General features: G+C 46.6%; 1 protein-coding gene across 7 annotated transcripts in view; it reads right to left on the bottom strand.

The window, feature by feature from the left end:
• Nucleotides 1-11,458, bottom strand: part of LOC6901139 (uncharacterized protein CG43867) — a 143,336-nt gene extending 131,878 nt beyond the window's left edge. For all 7 annotated transcript variants that reach the window (XM_015186888.2, XM_015186885.2, XM_015186890.2 and 4 more), the window contains exon 1: nt 10,525-11,458. The gene's annotated coding sequence lies outside the window, so the exon portion shown is untranslated. The remainder of the gene's footprint in view (nt 1-10,524) is intronic.
• Nucleotides 11,459-11,883: the final 425 nt, after the last annotated feature.

Consider the following 11,883-nt stretch of genomic DNA (forward strand, 5'->3'; position numbering starts at 1 on the left):
TCTGGTCTTTTCTTCGTTTTTCAGTCAACTATTTTTCACTCAATTCCAACGAAAAATGTATAATAAATGCTCGCGCACATGTGATGTGTGGCGCATTTTAATTGGTTCTCTGTTTGTTTCTGCCACAACTGCAGGGCGGGGGAGTGTGGATCCGTAGAAGTGGCATATAGATATATGTAACCTCTACCGTTCTCTGCCCAATCTGCGCACTGCTCCCCTGCAAAACGATTGTCATGCCCTTCCGCTATCCGCCCAGCTATAAGCACTTCTCTCCGGCTGTTCCATGTCCTACGTGACAGGCGATGCGCCCGGCAACGCGTCTGGGCGACCAGCCCTATACCCTAGACTTGGGCTGTAGATCAATGGCCAAGGCACTTGCAGAAATACGGCTCAAAATGCCAAAGAAAACTCCACAACATATTCAAAACACCTTTTCCCAGTGGAATAACATCAAAAATACAATGTATACAATCACATAAATAAATATGAAACACAATATAAAATATGTCTGATCACAACCAAAAATTTCACTACCATCTGCTTGAGGAAATGGAGATCGATCCAGATGATCTGATTGTGCGGCCACAGCCCGACAGCAAGCCAGTACCGATGGATATTGATATTGATGTGAGGGCTCTAAATATGAAAGATGAAAAGCGATTGGGGAACAGCGTTGAGCCAATGGATATCGATATCGATTCCATCGCTTCCCAAAATAACTAAAAATATATATTAGCATGAAGTAAAAGAAGATGGTTTGATGATATTCCTACTTTATACTCTCTTTCTGCTGTCATTTTCTTTCGGTGCATAAGTGCACAAGTGCGGGACTTATACACGAATACAAACGAGGGGGAGCGTTGGGAGTTGCTGCTGCGACCGCAACCCTACACTTATACCCGATGCATAGTCAGTATGGCTCTCCTCCACCAGTCGGCACTAACATTGAACGACACGACAAAGAGGGCGAGCGAGAGAGACAGAAACGTGTCGTCGGAAGCTGCGTAGCGACCGAAAATTTCGTTCCTTTTGGTTATAATAAAGATCCGATCGGATCCAGACTCGGCAATCTCGTAGATATGGGCATTCTCTGAAATGCCACAGATTTTCGACGGAATGGGGCGGGGCGAAGTTTTGAAATACACTTGTAGCAGTGACACAGTATCACAGAAGTCAGCATGCCAAATGTCGTTGCTCTAACTTTTACAGTCTCTGAGAACTAAGCCCTCTTATGAACGGACAGACGGACAGACGGATACTGATCAATAATATATATCCTTTATGGGGTCGGAAACGCTTCCTTCTGCACGTTAGACTCATCCATTTTGACCACAAATCGAATATACCCCATACTCATTTCGAGTGTCGGGTATAAAAATATACGCTACTTATATTCCATCCATACGCCGTGGCATTGGTGCTTTATGGGTTTTAATGCGTTTCTCTTGCCTGCATAATAATGCATGACAAGTGGAGGGAACATCGCCTTGAAGAGCCCATCAAATGCATTTCTGGGATATGCGCTGGGACCTGGCGTGGTTTTCTGGCTTCCAAACGGAAGCAGAACTTACCTGTCCACGAAAACCAGCAGCGTAGAACCGTAAAAAACTCAGCCTCAATCGCAGACAAAATTTTGGACTTTAAACAAAGCCCCGCCACACACAGCCATGGCGGGCCACAGACGACGGCCCCAGACAGCCCCACGCTATCAAAGCAGGCTGAAACCGAAACTGAAACCGGTTAGCCACCCGCTGCAAGCGATTCATGCGACTAGAAGACAACAGGTTGTCTGGCCCCCTCTAATGAGACCACAACAGCAGCAGTTGGCACCAGTTGGCGGTTGGCGGTTGGCGGTTGGCAAACACAAAAAGTGTCAAAAAATAAGAAACTAATTAAGAGGCATGACTGCTGCTGGCCAGCAGCTTCGACACAACGTTCGACCTTCGCGTGGACCAGTTTTCCGGCGAGTGAGTGGGAGCGGGGCCAGCGTGGAAACATAGCTAGTTCGCTGTGCAAAAAGTTCCCATAAACGAAAGGACATCTTTCGTTGCGAATGACACAAACAGAGACCATTCGTTACAAGTAAGTCGGTGGAGATGAACAATAAAATCTCGCAAAAGATACAACAAATTCTATACAAAAATGGACTCCATTTTTATTAATTTTTTAATTTGTCCAACGAATAACCCCTTTTATACCCGATACTCGAGGGTCCTTGGGTCCTATAGTGTTTTTAAGCGATTGGCTGTCTCGTGAACGTCTGAACATCCCTCATAGATTGCAATACCCAAGGGGTATTCATTTGTCGTATCTCAAAGGTCGTTAGAGCGGCACTCGCCTGACCAAAAAAATAGCAAGTAAGAGATTCCGCGATCCAACTCCTGTGGATGACCTACATTCATTCGAGTTCTGTTGAGGTTGGTCCCGGGGTCTCTGAACGTTGCGAGTGTTTGACAATTTCCTTTTAGTGTCTGAGCTTGCGCTCGAGTCGAGTCGAGTCGAGTCTCCGGTTGCATTACAATATTTATGATTCGCATTTCGCATTCGCTTTAATTAAATTTGCACGAAGCCACTGGAGTGGCATCACGGCACACAGTGAGGAAATAGATATGTACATATGTAGATGGATAGATGGATAGAGGGCGGAGTGCCATTGCATTTACAATTAAGGCCAATTACAGTGGGCTTTTCACTGTGAATGGATCAAATAGCTTAAAAACCAACTATGGGAACATTAATCGAATAAAATATTCATCGAGAATCGTTCTCTATGCACTTTTTGATAGAAACAATTAAGAATACTTTTACTCATGTTTTGCAATATTCTATCTACTGTACATTCCCAAAGATTGAGGGAGGATATATACATATATATGCAATCAATTTTAATAGTTATCGACCTGTTAGTGTATCGATAAACAATCGAAACTACTCATGTTCTTGCAATATATTCCGTCTAGTCCACGTTACTAAATATTCTAGGCATTGAAGGGCGTCCTGAATCTCAAGGAGAACCTCCTTCCGCTCCTTAATTATACATTCCGATACCTCCAATCAAATGTAATTGTTATCGATTTGTCTCTAATCGAGTGAATGGCTGGCTAGGCAAATCACATTCTGACTTTGGATTCCCTGAAATCGGGTGCACAATTTATTTGTTTTTGAGTGACGGCCGCCCCCGAAGCAGTGGCGGAGTGGGAACGATAGCCGGACTGTAAGGAGGAGGGGGATGGGGATGGGGATGGGGAGGAGTAGGAGTAGGAGGAGGAGGTGGATGTGTCATAAAGTGAAGTTATCTTAATTAAAATGCAACAATAACAACGGCAGCAGCAGCAGAAAACAGAGACAAGAACAATATGCAAATAAACCATAAATAAACAACGTGTTCGGTAGTTAAGGATTCATGCATGTGTGTGTGTGTGTGTGTGTGTGTGTGTGTGTGTGTGTGTGATATGCCACTCGATATGGAATGACGAGACTTTCGAGCCCGGCTCTGAATTGAAGTTGCATCATCATTAATATACAAAACGAGGGGAGAAGCATGCCTCAAAACAACAAGAAATTATACGAGTAGAGGGGAGTGGAACATACACACATGCAAATGTACATACATATGTAGCTTTTCCAAGTAGAAAACACTGCAATGCGATCCAATTGGAATTCAAATGGTAGGGTCTTTTTTATTACGCCTCTTACGCCTGAGACTGAAACAATTATCACAGTCGGGAGGGAATTCGGCTTTTGGGATTTGAATAAGACAGATATTACTCCATCGCGGCATCCATACGGGTAGATCGTACAAATCTTGGCCACGGACAGGGCCACCCAAAAAAAAGCTGCCTCTCCGCGTGCGAGAGAGCTACGAAAATTCATACGAAAGGGAACAACAACAAAAAAGAGCAAACGGTATAAGTCAATGGACTGCAAAAACAACGAAAGTCAAGCAGAAAGATAGCGAGAGAGTGAGATAGAGAGAGGGCGAAGGGGGACTGCTGTTGCTGCAGTCGCTGCCGCAGTCGCCACAGTCGAAACGTCAACGTCAAATGCTCATTTACAAGAAAAAAAAAAATAAATAAAAGAGCGAACGCAAATAATACGCGTGTCTCAACCGTGAGATACCCTGTCATCATCGAACGCAGGTACTGATGAGACGCTGCATCGGTGGCTAATAGCAACAAATATATTTGTAAGGGACTATTCAAACGTGATAACTTTATTTACAAGCGCATCGCTTTGTTGTGCTTCTCTTGATTCTGATGTTACACGGCTCGCACACAGGTTCAGCATACCCCTGGTGCTCGGCTTGTAGCGGGGTACGACGTGCGCCTCGGCTCAGACATGGCTTGGGTTCCAACACACACACACACACACACACACACAAAAACAAGCACGCGCTCGCTCTCTCTTGAACAACATCATAGTGGTTCTCCGAGGCTGTTACATGGAGCAGAGCCCTGTAAATGTCCACTATTAAACGTATGTTATCGTTTACATATGTTGTAGTTCTGTTATTGATTGACAAAAAGCTCTGTTACAGCTGTACCTTCTTTTACAGAGCCATGTTATTAGAACAGTAACAGTACAGCAACTGTTAATGGTACGCCTCATATACAGAGCTCTGTTTACGACTCTGTTGACGGTCTGTTAGATCTTTGGCCGAAGGTTTGTAAGTGGGTGCGGTGGGAATCTTTCAGCAATCCATTCGCACATCCCACAGTTCATAGTTTATTTATTTTCTGCCTCCTCGTTTTGTATATTTTTTTATAAAAATAACAATCAATAGTTTCAACTTGCCACTGATATTCGCGGCAGTACTACATATAGAGATAGAGAGAGAGAGAGAGAGGTGCGATTGACGCCATCGATTAAACAAGGCAGTGCCTTGGGGGTAGGAGAAAGGGGAGAGCAACAGCAGAGGAGGAGAATCTCGTGATTGGCAGAAGAAACCATAATAAAGAGTACCGTTGCAGCACGGCCCTGACCTCGTTTTTATGGTATATCGATTATCCGATTACCCGGATTCCAAGTATCCAATACACGATTCTTCTGGGATATTCCGCGGTAATAAGCCTCACTTTAGCTTTAGCCATCCTTCTACCACGTATCCTACATCAACTCCATACTTATGAGTGCCTTTTGGGGGTTGGAGATCTGCGAGAGCGCACCCATACCCCTACCCCTACCCGTACCCGTGCCGCTGTGAATGTGGAGCAATCATAATTCCTGGCTTTTATCATCCAAGCGAGCGACAGAAAACATGAAAACAAAAGGGAAATGCTCATTAAACGAGAAATGACAGTGCGCTGAGAGATGGGAGAAATGTGTGGGAGGTGGGGGGGATGGTGTGGGAGGTGTCAGGGAGGGTTGGGTTGGTTGAGGTTGGAAAAAAACAAGGCCGAAGTGCAGGAAATGTCAGCGTTGACAAGAAAATGCACTCGCTATGCCAAAAGGATATACAAAAACACACTCTCGACACACACACACACACACACACACACAGAGACACAACGAGCCATTAGCATATGGCGGCTGGTGGCAGTGCGGCCAAGTGCTTGTCCTGACAGACACACGGCGGGGGTATGGGACGGGGTGCATGTTATAGCCGGAGCTAAGGACATGAAGGAGAAACAAGTGCCTGCCCTGCTGTTTGTTGTTGTCTCTGGCTAAAAGGTTCAAAGTTCAAATGGTGGAAATCGGGGCCATCAATGAAAACAAACAATGAAAACGTCGAACAAATAGGCGAAATCCGCAGACACCCCACACACAACGGAATGCCAACTATACGAGAGGTAGGGATTGCCTCATTCTGGACATTGCCAAAGAAAGGAGTTACTTTCAATTAGTAGGACATCGAAATGCGTGTGGACAGTGTGGAAAACGATCGTAGTTACAGCTGTAATCTCGAATACATACTGTACATATGTACATATTCCTGCAATGACACCATCTACTCGGATCTACTGTCTCATAAAAGATGACCAGTATCTGTACAACTAGAGATTCTTCTCGTAACAGATACGCCTAACCGTATGCAATCATTTGCCTCCTCAAAAGCTCCTCCTTCCACTCACATCATCTCTCTCTCAAGGCTACTCCTGGCCGGGTCCTTCTGTCTTTCAGTGTCAGGGTCGTTTCATGCTGTATTCCTCGCATCCTTGTATCCGGCTAGGCAGGAGGGTTTATGGCCAGCAGTCGATTAGCCAACAAACTATCCCAAAAAAAAGAGAAACCAAGAAAACGATGATGATGACAGCGACACGGTAGGATGGAGCACGACGATTGCCAGGACGATTCCTTGCATTTTTCATTTAGCCAATAATCACAACATTTACCAACACCCATAAGCATCATCCAAAGCATGCAACATCCGAGGCATCCATCCGCCTGTCTGTCTTTCCCACACACACGTGTATGATTTCTTTACGCCGTAAATTCTCATTTACGTCGGGAGAGTAGCCAGCCACAACCTCCTGTATGTCCCATCCACTCTGTCTCCTCCATCGTTTCGTTCTGTTCTGTTCTGTTCTGCTCTGTTCCGTTCCGTTCCGTTCCCGTTCCGTGTTATATAGCCAGTCATTTAATCAATTATGCAAAAAACGATGTCGACGATGTATCGTAAAATGTTTCCTACGGTTACGGGGCTCTCCTCTGCCTCTGCCTCTGCCTCCGCCTCCGCCACCGCCTCTGGCTTTTTCCTGGGCTTGGGGTTTTTCGCGTGCCTTGGCCTCGTCCTCATCGTCGGCGTCGTGGTCGTCGGCACGTTTACCTTTTCTTGTGTATAAATAATTAATTAAATGTACACCAGTTTTTGGAAATCGTCTTTGGCTCGGAGCCAGAGGCCACGCGTGTGTATGTGTGCGGGCGTGGAAATCGCAGTTACCTCTCCCAAGGCTCTAAGCACTCATTTTTGGCAGTTAGCAAACCACTTCGATTAACGGGGGCAAGGCCAATGAATGAACCGACCAGAGAAGCAGTTCGATTCGATGTATCTGATCAAGTGGTAAGCCCCTGGGGGAAAAGTGTTATTAATTTATTGAAACAAACACCCTTTTTCGCTATTTAATGAGAAATGAGTTGCTGTTGTAAGTTCCCATAGGCGAATGGACACAAAAGCAGATGCGAATCGAGTGAGTGGCTCGAATGCAACATCCGAATGAAGCATTTTTACTCGCGAATATAAATAGTGACATAGAAATTCAAGTTTCGAGTCGCAGACTTAAAGCCAGAAAGGAAACGGGTGCCCATGAATGGGGCCGTCTCTGCGTCTGCTTGCTGTTCTTCCAAAAATTGGCCAAAAAGCGAGGCAACATCACGTAGCAATTGGCGTAGAAACAGCCAACGGGCTTCGGTCAAAGCCGGGACACAGGACACAGGACACACAGCGGAGTCGAGCTTCAGTGCGGGGCTGGCTTTCTGGCTATTTTTTTGGTCTGATTGCAGTGGGCGTGGCAGAAATCTAGGACGCCTTTGCCATGTCCACACAGTCTTGCCCACCCCCCACCACCCCCCAAAAAAAAAATAATCTATGGCAATTGCATATGGCAGGCAATAAACTTGGTCAAGTCGAAAAACAACAACTGCTGCGGTCTGTAGCCGGTGGTGCAGCCGTATTGCAGCAGGGTGCAGGTGGCGGGTCCACCACGGGGGTCGTGGTGGCTGGTGGCTGGTGCCTACGAGTAGCGTAAAGTGCTCTTGACATGTTTTTATTAAAGTTTCCTCCACATTTCCGGCCACGTCTTCAAGACAGCGCCAAGGAAATGCAGCACAAAACATTTGCCATTTGCACTGGCACTAGCACTGGCACTGCAGTAGTGGTAGCACCCCTATTTTGTGAATACCCTTTTCCAGGGTACACTGGAAACCTTCAGCTGTTGCTTTCGTCTAAAATATTGGATGGTCCGCAACGCGTTCTCTATTGAAAATGTTCTTTGAACATGACGATCGATCCCGCGAAAGGGTATCCAAACAGAAGTCTTTCGACTCTGTTGTCGGGGGGCTTTGTTCCCGCCGGTTAAATTATGTTTAGGCTGTGTCCGTGTCTGGATCATGGAAGTGCCATTTGAGGTTTGCATTCAGGTGGGGCACCAGATGGGGCACCAGATGGGGCACCATTCTGTGGCATCTTTCGCGTACTTAGATCTAGATTTGATCCAGCTTCTGTTCGTTTTTTTCCCACACTTTTCTGTGGCCTTTTTTCATCTTTGGAGCTGAAAGCAGAAAGCAATAGGAAAACCAATTATTTGCAACAAATTTTCAATTTTTCCTGGCGAAACAAGCTCGTCTCCAAAAGAGAAAAGTGCTAGAAGCAGAAGCAGAAGCAGAAGCAGAAGAAGTGTTGAAGTGTTTCCCAGGGAATGGGCACAGCAAAGGATAAATCACAAGGCGAAAGCAAAACAAGAGAGAACTTGTAAAGTTTGGACAAGGAGGATGCCTCGGCTAGGGGAATACCCCCCGAAAAAGGAGTTAAATATCCAATAGAGTGCACTTCATTAACACAGAGCCCGGCTGTCCCTTGGCCTCTGATTCGCCCAGTGGACAACACTGAAATGCGTGCTGGTGTGTGTCCCAGACAAAAGACCGACACAAACTGTCTTGGGTCGCAAGAAAATGATAACAGAATATACCCGCCATGAAGAAGAGGTATCGAAAAAGACGGCGCGGCAGCATGGTTGTCACCCTTGCACTTGGATAATGCCCGGGCGCACATTGCTGGCGACGGGGGCGGACGGATAGCGGCACGGGCCGTGGTAGAGACACAGGCACAGGCACAGGAACAGGCACGTATCCACGTGTTGGCAGAGCCTAGGGACGAAAGAAAGAGCGCACGAATGGAACGGTAAATGCACTTTGAATGAAAAAGTTTACTTGTCACTGGGGAGGGCAAGGGAGGTGAGGGCAGGGACAAAAACAGGATACAGACAACAACAGCAGGCAGTAGTAGTGGCATGGAATGGAATGTCAATTGAATCGTAGGCTGACTGCCACGGCACTCGCTTCGGGGAATACTTCAGGGGAGCACTCAAAAAGCTATGGAGCTTATATGACACTTATGCCTGGTTGATGGTCCAATAAATGGTCCAATAATATGGCCACGGCACTTCATCCAGTTACAGTTACATCCTTTAGGTTTCCTTTGAAAGGTCCTAAGGCTTGTGCCTCGACAAAAACGTTCCGACTAGTAACTCCCCCTCTTCATCGGTCCCCGTTGTTCATTTTCTTGTTTCCAAAAATATATAATACAAAATTAACGTTTTCTTTAACTATAAAAAAAAAATACTACCTGAATATCGCAGATTATCCTTAGCTCCGTTATCTTTCCCACCTTTTTTTCGAAGGACCAATATATCACACGCGTATAACGGTTACAGGACGTACGATCGAGAGCCCTTGGCAATGGCAACCTCCAAGAGCGAATCACATATAATTTTTCCATGCGATTCCGGTGCATTCCGGGATATTCCCGGAGAGGGCGGTCGTGGGGCTACGGAATGCAGCAACAAATTAACATAAATTCCGTTTTCTATAAAACTTGATCAACAGCACAAGGGTGAGAGAGGAGGTACATATGTAGGTAGGCAGGGAGAGTGTGCTAGGAGTGCAGTGCAAAAAACCGCTACTTACACGACTCTCTGCAGTGGTGGGAGAGGGTAAGAAGGACATACACATGTATATGTACGTGGGAGTGGGAGAGAAACGGCGAGTAGCAAAAAAGTTCAACGACAGCAGGGCAGACGGAAAGAACAGGAAAACGGAGAAACATGGCAAGAGGGAGGGAAGAGCAAAAGGAGACAACAAGAACGATGTCATTCTAGGGGGGAGACCTGTGGGAGGGTGTGTGGGTGCTGCCCAAGGACTACTGCCATCGAGGGGCCGCGAATGGGTGTAGTAGGCCGCTTTCCCTACACCCACCCTCCGCACTCCTCGCACTCTCTGGCAAACAACAATTCCCAGAAGAAAAATCAATGGAATTGTTAGGTATGCTGAGCCCCAGAACCTCCCCTCCCCACAACCATACACCCCCGCGACCAATAGTCTTCCGCCGACTGTTCCCCTCCCGATGACACACAAGAATGTTTTTCTCATGATTTACTATTGTTCGTCCTTATCCTGCTCTTCCTTTTACTCCTCATCTCTTGGCTCTCCCACTTATTAGCAAAAAAAAACCAACAACAAATGTGTCTGTCTCTGTCTGACACGTTGACATACATATGGATGGCGAGACATAGAGAGAGAGAGAGATAAGGAGCGTGAGTTCAGTGCAGTGTAGGGGCCCACCTGTCATGATCAAAGAAAATATCCGTGGATACAGCGTGAGGTATTCGCAGAATACGCTAACCTTTTGCTTAATATACCCTGGCCACGGGCCAGACTTAGTGCATAGTCAAGGGCATTGACAGAGAGCACTCTCGTCGATAGTTGCATATTCCGTTTCAGTGGCCACGAAGAGAGCACTCGTTTTAAATGCAAATATGCACCTTGCGAGCACGGATCTCACTTCACACTCACGCACTCATTAATACGTACCACTCTCTCCCTCTTTTGATATTTTGGCGGCACAGCTGCCTGTCGTCTCTCCGTCTCTTATGCGTGCGAGCAGGCCAGCGCCAGTTCTCTGCTCTGCCCAAACATCATCTTCATCTTTAGCGTCGCAGCAGCAGCATCACTGTCGTTGCCGGTGGGTGGCAGCGGGTGGGGGTGTAATGTACAATAAACGGCCGCATGGGAATTTCCTTTTTGCATTCACATTTATCAACGCCGACGTCACGTCGGCAGAGGGAGCTGCTGCTCCTACTACTTTTACAACTGCTGCTGCCCACGCTGGCGTCGCAGTCGGCGCCAACACGTGAGAGCTCCTCGACAGCGCGCGCAGGCAACAACAAAACTTGATAAAACACAATTTTTTCGCTGCTTAAGCCTCAGCTGCTGCCTTTGTTTTTGGGCAAAAAGTCAACGGTAAATTTTCTTTCGAGCCAACAGCTGTCGTCACACTGATGGCGAGGGGTGCCGGGAGAGGGCACTCCCGCTCTTTATTGTTGTTGGCCTGCTAGCACTTGTGCACTTGTTGTTGTTGTTGTTGTTCTTGCACTGCCACTGCTGTTCAGCCTTTGCTCTGACATTGCTATACTTTCGCACTGCCCTTTTGCTTTTGCATTTGCGCTGCCACTGCCTTTCTCTGCTGCTGTGTTGAGGAAGGCTCGCACGCACACACCCACAAAAGCTGAGCACACACGCCCGATGTTTTTGTCAATACAAAAAATACACGATAGCACGAAACACAGAAAAAAACATTGCTAATATATTGTTAACAAACAAACACAAACATTTCGGACGCGAAAGCGAGAGACAACGAAACTAGACGCGACAAGACGAGACGAAACGAGACAAGGCGGACAAAAATGACAGAGCGCGCACTTAGGTGCCAACCTAACGCCACGAGAGAAAAAATTGTTCTGCTTCTGCCAGCTCTGTGCATGGTAAAACTATTCATAAGGTGGCGGCAGCTCAGTGAGCGGCCTCTTGCTGGTTTAACCCAACGTTGTGCCAATGTGTTTGAATTAATACTCCATAGTCATGTTTTGGTTTTTATTCATTAAAGTATAGAAAAACGTTGACGAAATGCATTTAGTAGAGGCGGAAAATGAATCCTAGGCACTGACGTAAGGAGGCGGGCGTAAGATAATGGAGAAACAACTTAGGCCACCGAAGAGCGAGATGGTCGTACCTTTCGTATAATTGTTTCATTGCTCTGTGCACCGCCATCACAGGCACCGCTCTCTGGTGATGTGGGTCTCTCGTTCACTCAACAGTTGTCTGCCCAGCCACTAACAGAAGCTGCGCTAACAGAGCGCTGTTACGCTTACATGAATAAATGATATGCCCACA

The sequence above is a fragment of the Drosophila pseudoobscura genome, chromosome X (assembly GCF_009870125.1).
Source record: "Drosophila pseudoobscura strain MV-25-SWS-2005 chromosome X, UCI_Dpse_MV25, whole genome shotgun sequence".
Classification (NCBI taxonomy): domain Eukaryota; kingdom Metazoa; phylum Arthropoda; class Insecta; order Diptera; family Drosophilidae; genus Drosophila; species Drosophila pseudoobscura.